We start from the raw sequence: 22,628 nt of genomic DNA on the forward strand, positions 1-22,628 counted from the left end.
ACCACTGCAGTATATTGCAAGCTGAGGTCTTTGCTATTGCGAAAGCAGCAAAATTCCTATTGGCACACGATAGAAGATACTGTACTGTTTAACCTAACCTAACATAATGGCGGCAGTCGAATCAGATGATTTTACCAGAAGAACTTACGACGTATGACAATTAAGTAATGAAACTGATTCCATAAAAACCGTATATTTGAAAATTATTCTACAACTCTGCCATCCTTGGGCAGCTATACAGCGATTCCAGCGCGTTTTCCATGCTTCGTAACAGTTCTGGAACGCTTCAACTGCGATGTCCGCGAGTACCTCGTCACGGCCGCCTGGATGTCCGTAATCGACTCAATCGATTTTGTTTTAGACAACAAAAAAGCCACAGGGTGACATGTCGGGCGAATAAGGCGGCTGTTGCAACACGGCGATCCCTTGTCGTGATGAAGGATCCAGTTACGAGCGATGTCTGGGCGCACCCTGTTGACTCGTTTTCGCAATCTTTCAAGTACTTGGCATTACAGTTTTTTTTTTCAAGTACTTGATTTACAGTTTTCCCCGGTGGAACGAATTCTTTGTGGACGATTCCACGGCTATCAAAAAAGGCAATAATCATCGTTTTCACCTTGGACTTGCTCATGCGAGCTTTTTTCGGGCAGGGGGCGCGCTTAGACAACCATTGTGAGCTTTGGCACGACGAAGGGCACTATCCCCATACACTCTTACAATTTTAGCGTACGTTTCCGAAGCTGTTTCGGCCAATCTGGCGCAAAATTTTATCGCGACGCGTTGCGCTTGATTTCGTTTTTCCATTTTCGTGACGAGCACTACAAACAGACGTCTACACAACTTGACGCAGCAGGCGAACTAAACAAGCTAGAGTTATGGTACATATATCAATGGAGAGGGGAGGGATGCCGGAAAAAAGAGAAAGGGAATTTCAAGATCACAGGTTTACCACAAGCGCGGCAATAAAACCAATCTCATTACTTAATTGTCAAACCTCGTACTTTGAATAATACGAAAATCGGTTCGACTTGGAGAAGAGCTTGGCGAAGGAGAAAATATTACATATTTTGCTATGACTGCACACATATTGGGTCATACCTTCACCGTCGCCACGGCCAAAATTGTGGAATTAGGCGAACTTGTTTTGTTGACCTCCAGAAATAGTATTTCTCAGATTTGAAGAATCACATAAACGAATCTTCACTTACCACTAAATGGGTGCGCAGCTTGGACAGCTTCTTTCTTACTCATATGCTATATACCAAATGAGCGCTCGCAAACACATTACCTCACACTGTTACTTACATTCTTTTTTTGGACATAATTGCTAGTCCTTAACCCGCGTAATCAAATTGTGCCAATCTGTAACCATTCCGATTGTGGACGACGGCCATAATTTGCGGTTCTGCTTGCTGTCAACACTCACGTGCGTTTGTGTATGTGTGTGTGTTCGCGCTTTCACCGGTTCTTCAAAAGATCGCAGATGACAACAGCACACTTAAGGATTCCGCAATGGGGTAACGGGTAAAAGATAATTCTTTCGTCAAAAATCACAGTGCAAGAATTATAATCACGACAAAGAAACAACAACAACAATATGCATATATACATACAAAAACACAATCTACTACAAAAGGCCAAACTGTGCAAACATACTTGTGTATATAAAAATAGCCCAGCAACAAAGAAATGAATGTAAGAATTGTAAACAGGCAAGGAAATTAGTAGTAAGTACCGGTAGTGTGGAGCGCATGGAAGGCAACAAGGTGGCAACAACACACATGCATAAAAAGTGGAACGCACACAAAATATGGAGACAACACGTCGCGCCGCTACGTTGCTGAAGGCAGAAGCGTATGCGCTGTGCTGTTGTTGTGAAGAAATGAAGCAAAAAAGGTCACTGACCAACTTATATTTTGTTAAGAAAATGCGAGGAGAGATAAAAGTAGAGAATGTTGACGACGTAGACGATGGCACGCACACTCCGTAAGAGTGTGTGGAAAGTTGACTGATTGCAAGAAAGGTGAGTTTTGCTGAGCGCGTGTGGGGGTATGCAAGTTAGGACGTGCGTTTAACAGGAAGGTAAGAATAAAATATTAAAGAAAGCTCGAAATACGCTTGAAGATAAATCGCCTAAGCGCAGTGTTCTCAATGTCATTTTAGCAGTTAAGTTTTGGTTCAAAAAAATGTTATTTACCAAAAAAAGGAGTCTTGGTTAAGTTAATCAGCACATAACGGAGATGGCTCCTAATCAGACATTGAGAAAAAAAAGTTAGAATTTATACTTTTTTCCGACCTAATTGCTTTACGAGTTTTTCGCAGTGTTTCATTGCAAATCTCGTAACAAAAGGATGAAATTACGTAGAAAAGTAGATCAGAATCAGAGAAAAGTCATTTCAGTGTTGGTTCAAATTTGGTTACCTAGAAAAAAATAGAATAAATCTCACATATTATAGTTTAAAATTGAAAGTTTGTTCTTCAAACTCAGATATGTTAAAAAGTTGTCCTCCCAAACTTCAAAAAATATTTGGAGGTAAAAGTTTGCGATCGAATAATATTTTTATCGAATAGTATACTACGAGTATTATATAAATTGCTTTCACTCACACTTTTCTTAGTCAAGTTTTTTGAATTACTTGTCTCGTTCACATATTTTCAAGAATACTCCTCCCTGCCTTACATAAATAATAACATCTCTATTGTTTTGAAAAACCGTTTCTTGACTTCATTTGAGCTTTCAATGTGTGTAGTAGGCATGCATGTATGTATGTATGTGGATATGTAAATTTCTTAACAACTGATTATGAGTAGTGCACGCGCCAACGACAATGTGGCGCATGCGCAGAGGAGTCGTGTGTCTCGGTGAAGAAAGCGAGCTGACGAACAGTTAACAGCTAGCAATCGGTCAGCTAGTTAGCTAACTGCTTTTAAATATGAGTTTGTAAGTGTTTGTGCGCATGCGTAAACACTGTAGTATTTGTGACTTCCCGTCTGCTGATCACGAACAGCTATATATACATAAGTGAGTATGTACACATATGTATATGTTTATTCACCTGACGGATAGCTCAATACACGCAGTTTAGCAGTTTGCCAGTCTGTCCGTCAATCAGAAAGCCAGTAAAAGTTAATTCACAACTTTTCTTGAAATCATTGAGCCCAATGCTTGGCTAGTGGCCAATGACCATTGTAAATATTATTGAAAATTACCGCAAAGCTAAGGAATTTCGGCATTAAAATTTTGTTAATACCTTTCACTATGTACTGTTATGTGTTTATGCATTGCGGATTGTAAGTGTAGCAAATGTACGAGTCATCTTATGATGAAATGAACATACATACATACATACATATGTATAATGTCTGTATGTATGTAACGAGTTTTTCAATAAGAGCGCTACAAAAGTTTTTTTTTTCTTAAGCAAAATTCTTTATTCCTGTGAAAGTACATTTAATGTCATTATGTGAGGAGCTCGATTGCATGGCCACCACGGGTACGCTTGCAGAAGTCCAGCTGCTGAATCCAATTTTCGATGATTTTCAAGCAGACATCGGCCGATACTGCTTCAATTTCACGTTCGATCTTCATACGAAGTTCATCAATCGTCGCTGGCTTGTTGGCAGACTGGCAGGCAGACCATAGACTTGATGTAGCCTCACAGGAAATAGTCTATCGCCGTCAAATCGCAAGACCGAGGCTACCAATTGATTGTGCCGATACGTGAGATAACACGTTCACCAAACTTGGTTTTCAATAAATCGATTGTTACTTTCACTGTTTGGCTGTGGTGCGATCCTGTTGGAACCACATATTGTCCAAGTCCATATCAACCAATTCGGGCCAAAAATATTCGGGACCATTCGCAGTGATGTGCAAAGCAAAGCAAACCGTAATTTTTTCGGGATGCAAGGGTGACTCAAGGAGTACGTGTGGATTGCTGACTAACCAATAACGCATATTTTGCTTATTGACAAAGTCAATCAGAAATGAGCCTAATCGCTGAAGATGATTTTTCGATGAAAATCCGGCTCATTTTCAAATTGTTGCTCAGTCCTATTCACGAGCATACGACGATGCAGGTGGTCAAGCGGCTTCAGTTCTTGCGTCAATTTGATCTTGTAAGGATGTAGGCCAAGATCTTTTAGAAAAAATCGCCACAAAGACGTCACAGAGATGCCCAACGCACGAGAACATTTTGTACTGTGCCTGCAGATTCAGATTTTTCCATTATCCTCTGACAGGACAATTATGACGTCCATAAATTGATATAGACATGTTGAATATTTAAATAGCTTCAATAAATCATAAAAATATGATGTAAATTTTCATCCTAAAACATTGTCTTAAAACTGCATTAATTTAAGTTTATTCTTGACCTTTTATCTGGCTTTTAAGAACTAAAGATCAGTCGGTTTTTTAATAAAAGTATACCGAGTCAAGTTCGAATCGTTGGTCCAGCCTAATATAGTTAATGGGTTAATTTGATAATCTAGTATACTACATGAAGTTTTCGTCGTTACTCAAAAAGTTTTATATTCAATTACTCATTCACAAAACTGATTGTTTTCTTTTCTTTTATTGTTTTGTTGCTTTTCAGTTGCCATTCTGTAATTTGCATCGTATTTCATTTAGGTTTGTTTTTGTCAACAAAAAGGTAGGCATGTTATTTGGTAATTGTTTATTTCTCACTCACAATTATAACGTTGCTACTTAGTATAGAAGTATGCTTGAATAAAAAGCTTAACTAACATCTAATACGACGAAAATATGTATGTATGTATTTTCAAGAGGAACACAACGAAGAGCGTGAATGAATTATAATTGCCATGGGCGCGCTCTGCTCTCTTATAGTCCATTTTTATTAATGAGTGGCTCCCGCACATGGCTGGTTGTTTTCTAAGTACATAAGTACATATACATATATTTGTGTATGTTGCAATTTCGCTCATACTTTTTCCTAGCAGTTTGTACAAGTGCTAATGTGTTTATGCTCACGATCGCTCTTCATCAAGTGAGCAAAGCGATCGACAATGTTTATTGATTTTTAACCACATCTACTTCAGAGCACAAGGCACAAAACGTGTGAGCAGTATTACCGTTATGCGAGGTTTCTAAGCAAGCTATCTTCAAGATAAACGTAATTAATGGTTTGAAGTTGTCGTGCGATTCTCGAATTCGATGACGTAATCGATGAGTGAAGATAGCGGGTAGCCTTCCGCTGCTATTATCTGGCATAAGATTGTATTATTCATTAGTTATAGCGTAGTTAACATTTATTTTTTAACTTCTTCATAACAGTGGGTTCTAAGGCTTGAATAGTTGGCACATGTTAGATGAAAAATATGTATATTTATACATACAGAATTGCAAAAATTTCAAGAGAAGCGATTAAGGAAAGATCAAATTTAACATATTTTTTGCAGAGTTGCTATCTAATCGGAAGTTTTCAGTAAACAATAAAATTGATTAGATAAATAACAGCAATAAGTCTTTGCAAAATTTAAAAAATGAAATTTTTATTTTTTCTAAATCTGGATTCATGCTTGAATTTAATTGAATATGGCAATAGTCCGAGGCAAATTGAAGCCCAAAAATACGCGCCATAACAACAAAGCATTAAAAAGGCTACAAGAAATATGCAAATCTTTATCTAACAACACTTTTTTTGTTTTTGTATTTTTGCAATCATAAATTCAGCAAATTGGCTACTAAACCAGTTTGTTATTATTAATTATTATTTGTCGTGTTTGTTTCCGTTTTTTTTCTTGTTAACTTTTTTATTTGTTGTGAACCCTACGCAGCGCGATGAGAAGTGGGTTAAACGTGGGGCAGTAAGAAAAAAAAAATGTTCCAAGAAAATGCAACTAAAGTAAAAACTAAAATAATACTTAGTCGGCGATTTATATTTTTTACCTGAAGGCAAATTATAGTTTGAATATGTCAGTGATTTTATGAAACTTTTCGCAACAGGTGGCAAAGCCATTTTTTCTGTGTAAAGAAAAAAATGCTACCTAAAGCGGAAACTGACTGAAACGATTTGACATATACATATATACGAGGTCTAGTCTCGAAGTAATATATGTATGTATTATGGATACACAAAAGTATTAAGGATCGTCTTAGTTCGTCGTAATCTAACTCACTTCAACTCGTCAGAGCGATAGGGTTTCCGACGCTTATTTTTATTTATTAAGACAACACAAACATAATATAAAAGGCCAGAGCGGACTTTGTGCATATCCTTTTTAAAAAGTATGCTGTAGAATTCTAGGGACATACTGATAGTTTAAGACTGCCATAGGTAGATGTACATATGTATGCATATACATATGTATGTATGTATGAATGTTAAAGAAATCTTAAAAATTGTCTTTATTTCCCGTATTACCCGCTTTTATCTACCGGGCATGTGTTCTTTATATCTGTCATATTAATGTCATGCAATGCTAGTCTACATTGAGCTTCTCAAGGAAATGTATACACCCTTATTCTTCAAAATACATACATGTGCGCAACCAATAATATTTAGCTAAATCTGCACTAGGCAAAACGAAGCGCTTTTGAATGAGCCAGACTCCATTGAGCTCCCACTGAACACAGCTTCCAATCTATGCATCTCAAAAGTCAGCAGTGAATTTATTTGTTTTTCGAAGCGTAGACAAACCAGATGTGGCTTCATTTTCCGCATAACGATGCAATCTGATACATAGACACCTTACATGCATATGTATGTATACATGAGAAGTAACACTACGATCGAGAGCTTTTGGAAGACAACTATTGTCCAACACAGCCGTGGTTAGACAAGATCCAGCAGCTTGTAAGCGGCGACAAGGCGACGCAACGTCGTGCAGGCTGTTTGTGGGCGAGATTTCATTCGTCATGCTGATATACATTTGTACATATACAGATGGATTTTTCAATATTTTATAATATATGTATATATCGGTTTTATTATCTATGCATATGTATGTACGAGCGTGTTGTCGTTGTGTCTGTTTTGCGTTGCATTTGTGTTATTGTTGTTGATATTATTTCAGTTATGCTTCAATGATCATTTTCAATTGTCTCCACCCTCTGTTCTTGGGGTTAAACTTTTATGAACAGCCGCTAAAGCGCACCCATCAAACGACCAAAACAGAATTGTGAAATTTAGAAAAAGGCATGAAAAACACAAACATCAAATGCTTTTATTTCTTATTTCATATGTTGTTGATCGATGCAATTGCCGCTATAACCTTACACAGATGTTGTTGTTGTATTCTTGATTGTCACAATGATGATGCTCTGTTGAAAGCAGCAACCCTGGTAATAATGACATTTATGATTTTTATTTGTTGCCTTTGATGTCGAAAAACATATGCCAATGTCAGCTAAAGTTTTTAGGATTTATGTTAAGCAAATTTTTCTTAAATCGAATGCTTTTTAGAAAAGAAACTTGACCGGGAGTGCTACTCATGGGGCGACGAACCGTCGCTGGCGAAGCGCAGCAATACCGATACTCTAGTAGGAATTTATACTTAAGCGACTCTACGAGTAGTAGGATGGGGGAAGACGGTCGACAACCGACGTGAAAGCAGACCGTCGCTTGGCAGTCAAAATGGGGGAACGTTTCGGTCAGGTGTCTGAGCAGCATGCTAATATACTCGAGTGGGCCAGAAGGGTGCTGAACGAGAGCGAAGACGTTAGAGAAAGACCGGACGTAACCGAAACTAAACCAGCGATTAAGCGACAAAGGTCGCATGAGTGGGATACCTCCCCTTGCGAACGCGGGCTGCGTCAAACTTTAGCGAAATCGCTAATTCGACCACAGCAGAGAGGGTGGTGCCATTTCCTACGAGAAATGGAAGAGTGTGGCGGCTGCTATCTCCTCAGTATTTCTAAAGGTAGTTCGAGGAAACCCTGGGCTACCCCCAAGATGTGAGAGTGCGGATGACACCATGGGCGTCATAAATTCATTAAGTGTACCGATGAGCCATCGGCTGTCTTAAGGGGAGGTTTGGAATTGAGTCAGGTTGCAGACTGTGGACAAAGCAGACATTTCGCTTCGCCTCGCATCTGGCTGCCAACTGAATCTTCCTCTCGGAGTTAGATTGATGAAATCCTTAGATACTGCAACCCGTCACTACCCTCCCATGACTGGAGGGTAATAATACGGAAAAAAAGTTATTAATTATAATTTTTTTCGGAAATCTCACGTGATTAGTTAACATTTTTTGAAGTTATAATTTATAAACAAATTTGTCTTATAACACTGGTTTTACAATTTTTCTTACCTTATTGTAATTGCACGCAGTCCTGTCAGAGGTGAAGAAGTCTTTAGCATACGGCATTTATTTTGAGACTTGCTGTTTTTACAATGTTTTCATTAGCACTTTTTAATTATATTTTTTTATTACCTTATTATTTTTGATAAGTGCCATACAGTGTCCTTTAAGTTATTTTTTTTTTTAAGTTTTTGTTTTGCAAATATTTCTCTTCTATGTTACTTAATTTTTTCTGTATTTAAAAAATACTTATAAAATAAATATAGTTAGTTTTATAATAATTTTTGTCTAGTGTTTTAGTGACTTCATTTTTATCGCTTGTATAATTTACACATGTACATACATACATACAATTACACATGCACGTACATTTGTTTTTTCTTTACAATGCGTAACAGAATCTAATTTTTTACGGACTAAATGCTTATTTGTGTGTTGTTCTTTTTCATAACTTTTTTAATTGCACGGCCGGCGCTCATTTAATTCTGAATAAATTTTATTTGCACATACTTAGTTCAAAGTACATACATGCTATATACAATAATACTTTTGTATTTGTATTTAATTTCTCAGTTTCCTTCACGTTTGGCACTTATTCACAGAATTTTTTCAAGCGGCAACACTTGTTTATCAAATTATTTGCTGTTTTTTGTCTGTGACATACCTCGACGATTTGGTCTTAATTTAACAACACAACGTATAATAAATATGCAAATAAATGTTGTAAACGAATCCTTAAGCAAAACAACTTAAAATAAAACCGAAGAATAAAAGCTTGCAGCTTTCAAAACAGTCAAGAGAATAGAAACCAGCGCAGCACAACCGCGAAACAGTACTGACATCTAACTGAGGATACTAGTGAATCCGTACCAATCGAGGCGCACTTGGCTGATGAATGTGTGTCCCTGCCACCGCAGCGGTCGGTTGCTGCTGCAGCGCCGATTTCGAATTGTGCCGGTAGTGAGCGCCTAGCGAGTCTTGGTTGGATACCTTGGTTTGCCGATTTTGTTTCGTGTTGGTGCTTGTTGCAATGTGTGTGTGTTTGTTTGCTCGGGTAACTGGCATATGACCAGCTACACTCTTACTAACGCTGTTAATTGGCTGATGGAGTCCCCGGTCGGACAGAGACGCTGCCCACTGCAATTACAACAACCAGATCTATTGTTGACATCTATATTTGTGAAGTTCGTAGGTAAGTGGGAAATGTATAGGTGAATGTACTACGACACTATTCTATAACTGTGTTGTAACTTTTGTTTTGGGTAAAGAATCGTAGGGAAGGAACACACTCACGGATACATTTGCACAGTAGATTACACAACACGTGTTGAAGAAAATTTACAATTTGTTACTTCTAATAATATACACCCGTTCTTTAAGTTGTTAGTCTTTTTCATAAACAATTCTCAATTCTCACTTTTATATTATTACTTTTTAAATTATTTTTATATTAATACTTCACTGTATATTCGTAAATATTTACACTAATATATAGAAATAGTATTTAATAATATATTTCAGTCCCTTTTGGTTAATAATTAATAAATATATTTGTTATTGTACTGCTGGATGTTTCGCCATGGGCGTTGGACGGATAAGAATGGGCTCGCGGCAAACACACACGGATGGTAGTGATTGCTTGCTTGGGGTTGCGACACGAATATGGATGGATAAATGGATCGCAGTGAAATGTAATGCAGTGCAGCACGAGTATGCTGCCACTATACGTCGGCGACATTAATACGACAACGTTGACGACACCGCTGACGCGAACGAATCGCATGTGAGCACAAGTGGGAGCGTTATTCAGTGGGAGCTTTTACATTTCGCGCAGACAATTCGCACACATTAGCCCCACTTGCTTTCCTTGTTACTTCTGTATGTAGCTTGGAGAATGTAAAGAGAGAGATAGAGAGAGAGTGGAAGAGTTACAGTATTTTAAGGCACTGAAAAGTGGAACTAAGGTACGGAAAATAAGAACTAATCGAAAATTTCGATTTTGAAAAAGTTCATTATGAAAATTATAGGTTGGTAATGGGTCGTTTTGCCCGGCAAACAAACAAAATGTTTAAATAATAATCCGATCATACTCCGCGTTCATCTATGAGCCATATTCGTATTTCAGAAAGTGCAATCAAATGATGACCTACATCAATTGGTCCATTAGGTGCCCAATAACGTTAAATTTTTACTTTAATAAGTTGTTGTGCGATTTATAAAGAAATATGTGTTCTATATGTACTATAAAAAGGGTATATGCAAACTTTTGGCCCATTTAAGAAGGAATATTAATAAATAGTGAGGCGCCAATAGACCTAAGGTCGCGATGCAATCCTCATGTAATAATCAATCCATAAATGAATAATAAAATGGTATTCATATAGGAATCACCGTACTGTAAATTTTCATTTCGTTTAAGAAGAAGGTTGAAAGATTGTTAAATTTAACCAATGTTTGTATACATACATATGTATGCCTGCAAGTGTTCATAATCTCTCTCACCTGTGCTCTTACTCGCACACTACGCTACTCTCAGAGCTAACATAGAAGCGATGCTCAACTTGACACTTTGACAACAAGTATAAACATTGTTGTTGTTATATTTAATTTATATTTTTTCTTTTTTTCACTTCGAAAGCGATAAGTAATTGAAGAAACCAAAACAACTGCACCTACTTACATACAAAATATATACATACATACATAGATATGCACATACATTTATACATTGTACTGGCTGCTCTTGCTAAAGTTTTTGTAAGAATTCTTAAAAGATTTCGTAACCACTTCGTTTCGGCTCCATTGATTCACATTTACCGCTGGCTTTACGCCGACCGCACGCTGACTGTTGACGAAGTTAAAAGTAGCAAAGTGCAGCGGAAGGCATGCATTCGGCTCTCACGAAAGCCCGAAGCGTCAACACAGATCTTTACTTCCATTTCGCTTCAGCAAAACTTCACCATCACTTGGCCAAACACTCGTGCACTCGCTGCTCCAATGAAATGCAATCAAATTTGCTGCCTCAGCGTTTAGCGCTCAGCTCAGCGTTGCTCGGTTCTCCTCAGTACGAACAAGGCTAAAACAGCGCCGGCAGCGTTAATGGCAAGAGCATGGGGTTTGCTCGATTGGGGTGCGTTGCGAAATATGGCAATAATGCAATGGTAATGCTGCGAATGTTATTCCCCGCTAACATTGTTGTTGTGGCGAATGTTGGCAGAGCTGCCGTCGTCATTGTCCTCGTTTGACTTCAGCTATCTCAGCGTTTTTGTCGCTGGAAAAATTGACTGTCCAAAGTGCCGAAATGGCGAGTTTTGCTTTGTTTGCATAAAGGTATGTATATATGTATGCATACATGTATGTGTGTGCAACAGGTTAAAATTGCAGCAACAGCGTGGAAGAGTTGGTTTCTCCTTCTTGCAATTCTTTTGATTTGAGGTAATTTAGTTGTTTTTTCTTTCATTTTTTTGTTGAGCTCTGTAGCGTTGTGGTGTATTGCGTAAGGGCGGCAATTGTAATTCTCTTCGCTTAATGTTGTTGTTGGGATTTTTTTCCCTTCTAATGAGTCCAAGAAATTATCAGGCAGAACGTGGTTGGATTGCGAGAAGGGGAATCGCGTAATATTATTACTGGAGGATACATAGAAGGGTAAATGATAAAAGGTCATACGTTAGTCCATAGAGTATAGGATTTGAAGTTTTTTTTTGATATAGTAAAATATTTTGTTAGGTAATCGAGTGTGCTACGTGTTTATAGTGGGATTTGATCTATCTGATTTCTGGATAATGTGAAATGAATGTCGTTGCTATTATTGCGAGGAATCTTCTTCTTCTTCTTAATTGGCGTAGTCACCGCTTACGCGATTATAGCCGAGTTAACAACAGCTATGTGCTATGTGGCGCCAATTGGATATTCCAAGCGTAGCCAGGTCCTTTTCCACTTGGTCCTTCCAACGGAGTGGAGGTCTTCCTCTGCTTCCCCCGGCGGGTACTGCGTCGAATACTTTCAGAGCTGGAGTGTTTTCGTCCATCCGGACAACATGACCTAGCCAGCGTAGCCGCTGTCTTTTAATTCGCTGAACTATGACAATGTCGTCATATATCTCGTACAGCTTATCCTTCCATCGAATGCGATATTCGCCGTGGCCAACGCGCAAAGGACCATAAATCTTTCGCAGAACTTTTCTCTCGAAAACTCGCAACGTCGACTCATCGGTTGTTGTCATCGTCCAAGCCTCTGCACCATATATCCGAAGTAGCACCTGTTGGCAAGAGTAATCCTGCGTTGGATTTCCAAACTGACATTGTTGGTGGTGTTTACACTGGTTCCCAAATATACGAAACTATCTAGAACTGCAAAGTTATGACTGTTAACCGTGACGTGAGAGCCAAGTCGCGTGTGCGACGACTGTTTGTTTGATGACAGGAGATATTTCGTCTTGCCCTCGTTCACTGCCAGACCCATTTGCTTTGCTTCCGTGCCCAGTCTGGAGAAAGCAGAACTAATGGCGCGGGTGTTGAGGCCGATGATATCAATATCACGGGTGGGGAATCTACTACTCGAAATTCAGCGGTTGTGTAGGAGCTTAGAGAATTCAAGGTTCTTTGAAAACTTACGCCATCCCATCGAGGCTGTCAAATCAGAAAACAATTATACTTTAGGAATTAAGATGAGATTAGAAGTGCATGTACGTCAACCAAGAAAACTAAAAACAGTGTTTTTTTGAAAAACACTTGCTTTAGGCAGTAACACCGTAATAAAGAGTATAGTTCTCGATAAAAATGGAGACTTTTTCGAAAAAAATTGTTGGTTTTCCGAAGTATGTATGTATATAGCTGGATCAGTTGACGATAAACAACTTTTTAAAATCCCTTTAAATAACGCTAATTATTATCCATAAAGTTCTACTGCTGATACATATTTATATCTTATTTCGAAGTTGCATGCATTTTCAATCCAAATAAACGCCCCTTGGACCACCGATGTCCTTAATCGAATTTCCACTGTTCAGTGTTCTTATCTTCCAATACTTGATAAAATATATTTGAATACACTATAAAATTAAAGGGGCGTTGCCCAACAAACCAAAACTCATTATTAATTAACACACACTTTCAGGATCATTAGGCGAGTACTGGTGCGTGAGGCTCATTAAGTTGAAAACTAATGCTGAGTAATTAATCAAAACAAGTGTTGGAGATGTGTGAAGAAAGCAAATCAAAGGCGCACACAGTTGTGCGGAAGATTGAGAGAGATATAAACAGATGGAGATAAGTAAATGCTGGAAAAATGGTGTGGACAAACGATAGACCCGGAGCTAAATATATTGAATAACATCGGGTGGAAAATTGTTTTTTCTTGTAAAGCCTGTGTCTCATATTTCACTAAAATATCTCAATATTTACTCGATTGCGTTTTTTCAGAATTGATGAAGTAAAGGATTACGGTCTCCTGATAAGTTAGCATCGCAAATTGGATGATTTGTCGAAAAGTAACAGAATTTTGTACGGGAATTTATTCAGTGAGATTTCAGTAAACCGCTTTTTAATCATTACTAGTAAAGAACGGTGTCTTAATGGATTTATGTAGCCTCTCCTTCATTTATGGATGATGTTACTTTTTATTTTATTTTCGTGACTTAAAATCCTTATCAAGACTGATTTTACTGGGGTTGTTGGTAAGCCTTATACATGAAATACATAGACGACGAAAGGCTACAGGCAGCATCTGTCAAATATTAAAACACACACGTTCTTATAGGCACTGTTATTTAGACAAAATCGCGACAAGGGGAAGCTGTAGTTCAAGCTTCAAAATATTCAAAAAGCTGGCTTCAAGACGTCATTTGCAGACAAGAAAATTTCGTGAAGTCATCTTTGGGTCCAAAGCTTTAAGCGTCAAATGCTTGATAAAGTATCCAACTAGATGATTTTGAAATGAAAATATTATAGAAAATGCCATCACTGGCGTACATATATTTCTAATACACAATTATATATAAGTATATAAATCATGCATATATTCCAACCAACAGCTGGTAGGGGCTTTACTAGCTCTACAATCGCTGGAGCGTAACAAGTGCATAACGGATACAATAACAAACTACAAACAACAACTCGAAAGAGTAGCAATATATTAGTTGCTAGTTGAGAGCGAGTAGACACGCCGAGCATTGCTTTACACACTGATTCTTCCACGCTACAACACAACTGAAATACGCCGATCGCACCGATCGTAAGCTTTGCAGGCATAAGTTGTGATTCCTACGGCCAAGAGTAAAACAATAAGGGTGCGCTGAGGTGGAGGATAAGAAGGAGGTGCAACATGCCAGACAATTTTGTGTACAGACACGCGAGCACATTAATTTTTCAAAGTATGTAGATACATACATATGTATATTCGTGTGTACGTATGTATATGAGTTGTATATGCATGCCGTAACTGAAAACGATCGCAGGAAGACTGGGGTGCCAAAAGGTAATCAGCAAAGTGGGGCGCTCTATGAGCGCTCTAAGCGTGAGGGTATGTAACCGTAGATCTATGTATATATGGATATACATATGTATGTATATGTACATTTGTATGTGTCTATGTTGTACTATGAGGATCGCTTGTTCGCCGTGGCGGATGGGTGTGGTGCGAATAAAGCGCATGGGCGAAGCGAGACTCGAATTTATTCATACATAAGCTTGTGAATAGCCTAGAAATTATACTGCGGAGTGAACGATGAAAACAAGGTGAGGTTGTGCAACGTTAAAAAATCGCTCAGTAGCGAATTATGAGTAAAAATAAAAACATTTCGCACCCTTTTATGTGAAAAAGGGATACACGAGTAGATTGAAGTTGCAGTTGTTAGTTAGCAAGTGTAGTAGTATTTTGGAACTCAACATGCCAGGTACGAACCATGACGCTGGCAAGTTTGAGAATCAGGGTAGCAAGTGAACTTATTGGTGGAATAGTTGAGTGGGGAGATTACGAAGACGTGCAGCGTCACGCAAACTGTGTCTAAAAGATTCCATAATGGTGGCAAAATGCACATAAAGACTACAATTTGACTGTACGTGTAAAACTCTCGTACGGTTTTCCCACGACAATAAGGTTTGGCTCAAACAACTAAACGCGTCACCTGGCCAGGCACTTAGTGTTCGTTGGACTTTTCTTATACTTGCAAAATAGTTTTCATTTATATTTCTATTGGTTCAACTCGCTCTTCCACTGAGCTTTGAATTGCTATGCACATTTTGTCTCGAAACAATTTTGGCTTAGTTTTGGTTGTGGCTCTCATTTTTGCCGTTTATATGGCTTGACAAATTTCCAACTTGCACCGTCACATATTTTCGTCATTAGTCTTTTTTACTAAATGCCTGTGCACATTTTGGCATGCAAGTCTGCGTACACCTCGGAATGTCAACAAGTGCCACATGAAAATGAGCCAACAATAAGGTTAGGTTGAGTAAGGTACACTTATGGACGAATGCCGTCGGACTCTGGTTCTCTTACTGAAGTCAATGTTGAAAAATATGTATATAACCTAAAAACTACTAACTGACATGTAGAACTTAAATATCTCCTTGATTTTTTGCAGCATGTAGGTGGTATCCCTTACTCTCCACAATTCCTTGAACACTTCGAGCTGTTGCGTATATTCGATGATTTTTTCTTTGCTTGTTAGAGTAGAAATATATTAAACTTAAAACTTACTTGATTCTCGGCAAATTTGATTCCAAGATTCCCAATATTGTACGTAGCTTCGAAAAGGTCTTATATCAAGCTTTAAAGTGTTGAAAGGCATTAGTGAACTATAGAAATTAATGATAAATTTTCTTGTTAATTGCATTCATGGGCCAGCTTTTTAAATTGCAGCAATATTATGTCAGACAGAATCAGGTTGTAATAAAACTATTGAAAAATACCACTTGATGGCTTCAAATGGTTAAATATGATATATAGGAGGTATGAGCGTAGCTCCGTATTAGATAATAATATAAAACATATAGCTTCTAGGCTCTGTCATATCATTAATTATTAAGTCTTTGCCAAATTCTCATCCAAAAGTTTAGTCCAAAACCGTCCAAACAGCTCCCTTCGCCATCAGTGAAGGCAAAGCACTTAAAGCCGTTTCCAACTTACCGACTGCTTGTTGTATTCTCAAGGCAAAGATGTTGCTCACTACTATTGTGTAACCTTTTGCGTAGGAGATTTTCAATCAAGATGCTTCCAAGTTGAGTTAGCTGTGTCGTCAGCGTAGCCTTCGTTTGTGCCGTTGAGCTACTCTGGTTGTCGCTGCCATTGTTTTTGTTTTTTCGTTTTGTTTTTATCTCATTTCAAAAGCGCCTTGTAGCTACATATTTATTGTTGTAATTTATGTTTATGCTTGTTTTTGTAATGTTGCGTGGGATTCTAATGCCAAAGTGTGGCACCAGCTTTGGGCGAACTCAAACAACTTGTGGCTCCTTAGCCACAACACAAAGGCACACACTTGATTTCTGTTTACTATTCATGTACCATAGCTCCAAGTTTACATACAATTTGTGGACAAGTATGTAGGCACATATGTATGTATGTATGTATGTTTACATGGATTCGTTGTCGTAGATTTGTATATTAACCAAGTTGCGTTACTTTGTCGTATTGACTTTGGTATTGAAAAACAGGTTTTCACTTGGCATGCTAAAAAGTAAAAACGAAAAATCTCACACACCAACTATTAGCTTGAAAATATCCATATACATATATATGTGTGTGTATGTTAATACACACGCTTTTTCAGCTCCTTTATTACGAAATGTTTATAAGTAGGGTACTAGTATTCATAGGCATAGCTTTGCTGGTACATACATATGTAGGTATATTAAGCCACAAATATATTTATGTGTATATATTCTTCTAGAAATCTGTACATACATACATATGTATGTATATGTAAATGTTCTCTCTTTATTCTATGGGACATATTTTACATAATCGTATATATGTACATACCAATAGATACTTATATATACATATGTATACAAGTATATACTATGAGTGTTTAATTTAATATGACAGTATATTCGAAAATATTGAAATTTAGTCATTGACAACCCACACACATACTTATTATGTTGAGGTTTTGTAGCTTTGTCCTCAAAGCCTTTCAAATGCTATTGAATGGAAAAACACTTTTTCTAAGTTGATAAAACCTTCGATATTTGAGTGAGGTTCGAGACTAAACATTATTTTAAGTCTATGGAAAGACTCAGCTCATATGTTATCTCAGTTGACACATCAAGAAATTTCCAATGTTGAATTTCTATCAACATGTGGGGGCTAGCATTTCACAAGCATCTTAATGTAACCCACATCAGGGTTTGTTAAGTTGTTTGTAATATCCAAGACGAAAAGCCGGAAAGCCTATAGAATATATATGTATATAAATGAATAGGGCTGTAACGTGGTACAGGCATGTTTCTGGTTAAGCACTTATAGTCGTAGTGCTATACCCAATTCCTAATCTTGTGTCCTCAGCGCACAACCTGGAAACGTGAGCAACCTTTGTGTAAGATGCGGTAGCAAACCCGTGAGGAGACTGGGGTGCACGGCTAAAAGAGAAAAGCTTCAGCGGAGCCACCCCGACATATACGCTTTAAGGGTCCGGTGAAGTCTAATTGCAGCGTCTGTTCACCAAAGATACGGCTGGGAGCAGGCGAAGGCTCGCTATATAAATGTGTGGAAAACTTTATACTACTCGATTAGCGAGATTGTACGTTGGGTTGGGGACCCGCCACGTAGAAACCATTTCCAATGAAAAGAACAACAGCATCGAATTAAAGGCTCCATTTTTGATGACGACCACAGCAAACGTAATAAGAACTATGATTTGGGGGTATGAACCTTGAATGTACGGTCACGAAATTGGGAAGGTGCCACTGGCCAGCTGGTTGATGTCCTCGTAAAAGTAAAGGCTGACATCATCGCCGTCCAAGAAATGTGATCGATGGGATAATAACGGAGTAGGTTCTTGTGACGTTGATGAGCCGATGAGCGGCTGGAGCGTCCTTATGACTATTGTCCCCGCGACGATGTAAAAATTGTGCTTGTCGATTTTAACATCAGAGTGGGCAAATAAGGCATCTTTGGAGTTGGAAATTTGTGAAACCTCTCCAAATGGGTTGAGGCTGATCGCAGGGCCCGAAATATGGTTGTTTGTAATATTAGATCCCAGCACAAGGAAACTCATCTAGCTAATTGGCTGACTCCGTCTTAAAAAAAGCAAACAATTACTGACAAACCAAGCTGTCTTTGTAAGGTGAATGAATTTTGTTCGTTATAATACTAAAAACCTCAAAAAAATCAACTTACAAAATGCATAAAAAATACCTGAATTAATTCCTTGTTCTCAACCGTACAATTAGCCACTGAACGGACATTGTCTTAATTTTCCAAACTGCCGCTAATCGCCAACAGCGGAAGTGCAAATGTTACAGCTAAGCCAACTCCCATTAACACAGTTTGCGAAAATTGAATATTACCACCGCACCAAGGCATGACAGACTGCTTTTCGTTCTTACGGTTTTTTGTGAAATATTTTGTTTTTGTCAACAGTCGGTCCATTCATGGAAATATTCATTTCTCACTCGTTTATTGACGTAAAATACTGTCATGTCAGTAGCCACAAGTAAATAGCGGCAACCAAGTCGACAGTTGACGGCGCAAAAGGGTAGGGCGCAGTTGACTGTAACTAAAATGCATAAATATTATTTCTCATTCCTGCTTCGTTGCAGCAGGCTAAGCTCAAATTCACAGTTATGCTTATGGTTTATATGCACGTATGTATGTAGGTATGCTTGGAGACTGCTGAATGACTGCAGAATCGCCCCATGACTAGGCCCTTCAAGGCTTAGCCAGCCCATAGGCAGCTTTAGACACGGAAAATTAAAAAAGAAAAGAAATAAAATGGAAAATGCAGTTGTTTAGACCTGAAGACAACTTCAGATATACTCATATCTGAAAGACAGAAAGCCAATATGTGCAGCTATGTGAGCAGGTGTGTTTGTGTGAACAGGAAAATATTTATTTGAATGAAGCATTTTTTTATAATCGCACTTCCACAATCTTCTTATGCATTTCTTTACAACATTGTCTACCTTTTGTAGCCTCCACACATACAAAGCATATTGTATGCATACAGAAGTACCGTTAGCTTACTAAAGTCCCGTCATAAATATTAACTAATGAATGGCATGGAAAGCTCGATCTAAGAAAGCAAAGCAAAAAGCAACGATCATTTAAGGGCTACCAAGCGAAGACGCCACAAAGGCGAACACTGTAAGAATTAAGCAATCGGTGACAAGGAGAAGAGGAAGTGTGTTTATATATACAGATATGTATTGGTAAATAACAACTACATATGTATGTGTTTAGAAAATACCTTATACATACATATATATGTACATCTTTAACAGCCGTGTGCTTAGGGAAAGCATGCAAGTGAAACCAATGTGAAAACCAACCACATTGGCCATGTAATCTGTGAGAACCATAGATATTAGTTATGGCCAAAGCATCATCACTTCATGCAGTGCTCAATGGTTGCTGAGTGTCATGCATGAAAAAAAATTAAATTGAAAGCAGCAAAAAGTCAGTTCTAATTAAGAAATCCGAAGAAAATGTGAAACGTCGATTGTATGGGTAAGGTCTGTAAATAAAGTAGCATAATACAATATTGAACCACAATTTGTTGGAGATAGACAACATAGACTGGGCAGTGTGAGACTTAAAACCGAATTAAACCATTTGTCGCTGATAGTATCGGTGGGATAATACTATATGCCAAGGTTATATTTTGACCCAAGACGAAAATTAAGTTTGTGCCAAGAATAGAGGTTCAGGGTAATCTAACGTATGCCTTTTGGGTTTTGCGATTTCTCTGCAAAGTTCTAAAAGACGTTCGTGTATTGGATTTGAAAAGTACCACCCTAGCTATCCTAGCTTTTTATCTGAAAATTAAGCTCATGAGAAAGGTTTATTCAATTTTTAACATTTGAGCTATGTATGTCCTCAATAGTCTTTGCTATTTCGTTATTATTTTTTTTACTAGCAAATTTCTTACTCTAGAGTTTCCTTAGAGTTTATATGATAGGTTAGAGAATTATTTCAGAAACGTTGAATATGTGAGATTATTTCAGAAACGTTAAAATTACTCCCCAGATTTTAACTCTGTATATCTGTCTATTTCAGATAATTGCACAAAATCAGAGAAAATATTAATATCTTTCTATTTGCTAGACATGCTTACAAAGGAAGGAAGAAAATCTTCCATTCAGTTTATATAATTATGCATAAATCGAATAGCTTCTAATAACTACATTAGCAATAATTTTCGTTTTGCTCATAAATTACATTGTAAACTGAGAAGTGCCGGTATATAAATATGAAAAGTTCTATAGTTAGATATACAACATAACATATACTATACTTGTATACTTACTGCGCATGCGCACTTCGCCTTCCAGCCTGACAGCCAAGGCCAGCCAGTGATTAATTCGTAGAAAACCTTTCACAGTTTATAGGGTGCTATTTTGGATATTTGCCTTCTGAATAGTAAATAACTTATGTATATTTATAGGAAATATTGGATTACATATAAAATATATGTATATTATATATTTGACTAATTAGTCAGTTGTCTCCAAAATGTCGTTGGAAAAAATTTTGAATAATAAACTACTTGGAATCGATACTAATAAGTTTTCTAATAAATTTTTATTTTAATAAAATTTTTGACTCTGTCAAAGTTGTGATTGGTCTCTGATTGGTTAGGTACCAATATACTATATATTGTGACAACAAAGTACCCGAAAATTGTAAATAAAAAGCAAAATATTTATTTATTCATCAATATTTATTTTTTCGATTTCATAGTAATTTCCACCGGATGTAATACTTATGTCAACAATTTTTCCAGTCTACGAAATACTTTTCATAAGCACTTTTTGGGATGGACTTCAGCGCCTTCAGCGAATTTTGTTTTATCAATTCGATCGACTGAAAAGGGGTTCTACGGAGCGGCAATTTCAGTTTTGAAAACAAGAAAAAACCACACACAGTGATTGATCGATGGTATTCATTGCGTTTTGGCTTTAAATTCGATGACAATCGTGGCTCAATGCAATGGTGCATTATCATCGTGTAAAATTCATGAATTGTTCTTCCACAATTCCGACCGTTTTCGACGGATGTTCTTCCGCAAACCTCTCAATGCGGCCAATTAGAATGTTGATCGTCTGTCCCTCCGGAATAAATTCATAATGCACCAAACCACGAATATCGAAAAAAAACAATGAACATCACTTTGATTTTTGAGCGTGTTTGGCGTTGTGTTTTTGGTTTTGGCTCATTTTTTCCCTCCATGCCGATGATTGTTAACTTGTTTGTATGTCAAACTTATAAACCCATGTCTCATCGGCAGTTATAATGCTCTCCATAAATGTGGGATCAGAATTCACACGATAAAACGAATCTAGAGAGACCCTCTTTAGGGTACTCGATTTGAAAAAAATTCATCTCTATCAGAACGAATCGAGCAAAAATCCGTTTCATACCCAAAATATCCACTAAAATCATTCGAACGGACTGACAAGAGATGTCGAACTCTTTTTTCATCTCTCTTACACTAGCCTGTTGATTTTCGAGCACCATATCCGTCACTTTTTAAATATTTTCATCAGTTGAAGAGGTCGAAGGTCGTCCAAAACGAGACATGTCTTAAACGATTTCTGGGCCGTCTTTGAAGGCCACTCGTAGACTCACTTGACTATATCGATCATGCTATCGAATTGTAGTGAGAAACATAAGTAGTAGTCACTTTTGTGAAATGAATATCTTTCCATGGACATACATAACTACATTCGTTTATAGTTAGATATATGCTGTATGTACTTCAGACGAAGCTTTAAGTTTTCTTCAATTAATTTATTAAACCGCCTAACAGAGTTATATACATACATATGCATGTATACAGTTGTATATATTATTGCATATTATTTACTATTAGAGGAGCTGTGGTAGTTTTCATTGCAGACGAAGTAAAGCGTAGACCGTAAATTAATTCCTTAGAGCCATAAAACTTTCCGAACTATGAAATTAAATAAAAAGTAAGCGTTTCTAATTGGAATAAGCTCACTGGTGGTGATATCTGTGGTAGTGGTGGTGGCCGAATTAAGTTGGCTTTCGTAATGCTGCGTGCTTACATGACTCCCTGTAAAGACGTTAGTGGAATTGAAGAACAGTGAAGGAAAAGCGATGAAAAAAGCAAACACAAATTATAAGTGAAAAAAAGCGTCAAACTTTAAAGGAAGAATGAGAACTACGAATCGAGTTAC

General features: G+C 37.6%; 1 protein-coding gene and 1 long non-coding RNA gene across 2 annotated transcripts in view; one reads left to right on the top strand and one right to left on the bottom strand.

Moving 5' to 3' along the window:
* Positions 1-9,321, bottom strand: part of LOC105230877 (protein tramtrack, beta isoform) — a 50,108-nt gene extending 40,787 nt beyond the window's left edge. The window contains exon 1 of the mRNA XM_019991994.3: positions 8,278-9,321. The gene's annotated coding sequence lies outside the window, so the exon portion shown is untranslated. The remainder of the gene's footprint in view (positions 1-8,277) is intronic.
* On the top strand, positions 9,307-11,962 carry LOC125776089 (uncharacterized). Its single transcript, XR_007421467.1, has 3 exons — positions 9,307-9,460; positions 9,790-10,232; positions 10,296-11,962. It is a non-coding gene; the product is annotated as an uncharacterized LOC125776089 (long non-coding RNA).
* The last annotated feature ends 10,666 nt before the right edge of the window (positions 11,963-22,628 follow it).

Source organism: Bactrocera dorsalis, chromosome 2 (genome assembly GCF_023373825.1).
Source record: "Bactrocera dorsalis isolate Fly_Bdor chromosome 2, ASM2337382v1, whole genome shotgun sequence".
In the NCBI taxonomy this organism is placed as follows: Eukaryota; Metazoa; Arthropoda; class Insecta; order Diptera; family Tephritidae; genus Bactrocera; species Bactrocera dorsalis.